Raw genomic sequence first — 2,815 nt, 5'->3', positions numbered from 1 at the left:
CACAGCTGCTCTTACGCGTAGGAATATGGAAGTTCTACAGTTGAGTGCCAGAGAAAAAGGCTGTCTGATGGTAAGGTAAAGCAGTGAAAGTATTAAGAACAACAATGAAACTGATATATATTATTTTAGGTGGGCCTTTGTTTAGGTGGATAAAATAAGTATTGCTGCCAACCCTTTCGACAGCAGCACATCACTACGTGCTACTGGGCGGCTGTGGCTCAGGAGGTAGAGCAGTTGTCTACTTATCAGAGGGTTAGCCTCTACAGTTACATGTCGAAGTGTCCTTGGGCCAGATACTACCCAAATTGTCCCCAATGCTGTGCCATCGGTGTGTGAATGGTTAGAAGCTTGTAATGAGCAGGTGGCATAGCCATCATATGAGTATGTGTGAAAGGGTGAATGCAGACTTGTGCTGTAAAAGTGCCTTGAGGTCAGTCCATTTACCATTTACTACTCTCTGCTTCTCCAACCGCCATCTACTGTAGGTGATACACTGAGAATGCACAAGTATCCCATACAACCATACCTCAAAAAACAGAACTATCGCTTTAAATGTGTTGATATACATCCAAATAATGCTTATGGGGAATGTGAAGGTATGTCAAGCTGTGTTGCATGTTGGGAAAGGGGCGTCATCTTGTGAGGAATTTGCTCTGCTACCTGTACCTGCTATGATGGTTACCTGCTTACCTTTTGTTTTGTTTGACTAAAAAGGTTTCAAACTTAACTAGCATTTCCAGGTGGCACTGCCGCCACAAAGACAACTGCATCACTGTCTGTTTTCCTCACAGGCCAGCAAATACCAAAAATAAAGGATACAGTGCATTTGTTTCCACATCTCTGCGAGGAAACAGTCAGCAGTACTCTGGAAATAGGAGAGAAGAAAGGAGCATGTCTACTGAAGAGGTGAAGTGAAATTGTTACAATTTTACATGGAGTAACATCACAGTTCATGTATTGCTTGGCACAAACATGTAACTACAGCAGGAGTTGGCATCCGGGTGGAGGGGGAGTAATGGAGACATGAAAGCAGATAGAAATGGTGCCAGCCTGACTGCATCTCCAGTCAGCCTTCATTTTCCTGGGAGATCTTACCTGGTGGCAGACAAAACTGCATAGTGAAAGCGAGGCTCATAGGGAACCAATCAAAACACTGATAGTGTCTTTATTCTTCAGACATTTCATTGTGCAATCATCATTAACTTCTTAATGATACACTAAAGCAAAAAAAAAAACTTGGCTATTGCCAGTGTAAATTGGTCAAGTCTGATGGAGAAGGGAAAAGAAACAAAAAGGACCCTTCCTGGAGAAAGTGAAGTGCAATGCCAAGCAATGACACATTAAACAACATATACCCATATGACTTGGCAGCTCAAGAGTGGATTACAGACCCCGATGCACTACCTCCACTCACCCACCCCAACACTGTAAACAATGTTGTTTTTGGACTCATGAGCAGTTTTGCAATAGTTGGGTGCAAGATCTGCTAATTCACCAGCCAGCAAAATGTGAGAGCACTCATACTCACTCAGGTAAGGTAGCGCTACACTACACTACCCAAACAAAACCAAGCACAATACAAAACATTCAAAAACATCCAGCTACGTGATGAATTTATTGTCATGCACGATATTTTCAAGCTCTTTGTATGTCATAAAACAAGTTATACTCAAAGTTAAATGTTCTGTATAATCAGTTTCTTCTTCAATAATGGAATGAATAGCTTCTAATTATTAAACTGTGCATAGCTGTTGCCATAATGACACATTTAAGATGTAGCTGGTGTAGCCTCTGTGTCCTGCCTACAGGCCAGCAATATCAGAAATGCTACGCTGTCTGCCAGACCGACCCAACACAGAGACACAGAGTGCAGGTTTGTAGTCTGATATATTGGCACTACTTGATGTGATGAGTGATGAGCTGTTGCAGTCTTTAGTAGTTGTACTTATATTGTGATGCTCTATATGTCATACAAGAAACAATGAATAGTAAATAATGAATATAACCAACACACGACAGTCATTATTATGTCATTCAATATTCTCTCTGGTATTTTGAATGCATATCAAACAGACAGGCTGCTGCTTTGATAAAGAATTTAAAGCATAAATATGTCAATAACTGACAAGTAAAAAGCTCCAGTGGAAAGATCCAAGTTACTCTGGAACATGGACACAATGCACTTCTCACAGTAGCTGCAGATACTTTGGTTACTGAGCTGATTTCCAACTAAATAAACAAGTCAGACCCTTCAGTTATGCTGACGTAATAACTTGCGGGATAAAGTCTTTTCCAGGCAGGTTATGGTGTCACTGGTCTGTTAAACTAATGGGTAGTCATGATAACACACAGGGATGGTGGCTGCAGTCCAGTGATGTACCTGAAAAGGCATGGCATGAAACAAAATAATGATGTCAGTTACCCAAAATTCAACAAGACAGGACATCAACTTTACATTCCCTATTGAGGTAAAGTGGATCTTTCAGGTGTTGTCATCAATTCATATAATCAATAGGCTATTATTACCAGCAAGACCATTAATTTGCATATAATGCTTGCATGTAAATGCAGATAAAAGTAAGAATATTGTTCTGGTGCTGCACTCTCTCCCCCCCTCCCCCTGTCTCTCCTCTCTCTGTCTGTCTGTCTCTCTCCGTCTCTCTCTGTCTGTCTGTCTGTCTGTCTGTCTGTCTGTCTCTCTCTCTCTCTCTCTCTCTCTCTCTCTCTCTCTCTCTCTCTCTGCCTGATGAATCTACCACGCTGCGTCATCCAAGGCAGAGGGGGCTGCTCCAATACTACAAACTGGATTGCAACC

The sequence above is a fragment of the Chaetodon auriga genome, chromosome 14 (genome assembly GCF_051107435.1).
Source record: "Chaetodon auriga isolate fChaAug3 chromosome 14, fChaAug3.hap1, whole genome shotgun sequence".
In the NCBI taxonomy this organism is placed as follows: domain Eukaryota; kingdom Metazoa; phylum Chordata; class Actinopteri; order Chaetodontiformes; family Chaetodontidae; genus Chaetodon; species Chaetodon auriga.
This window is presented reverse-complemented; position numbering follows the sequence as displayed.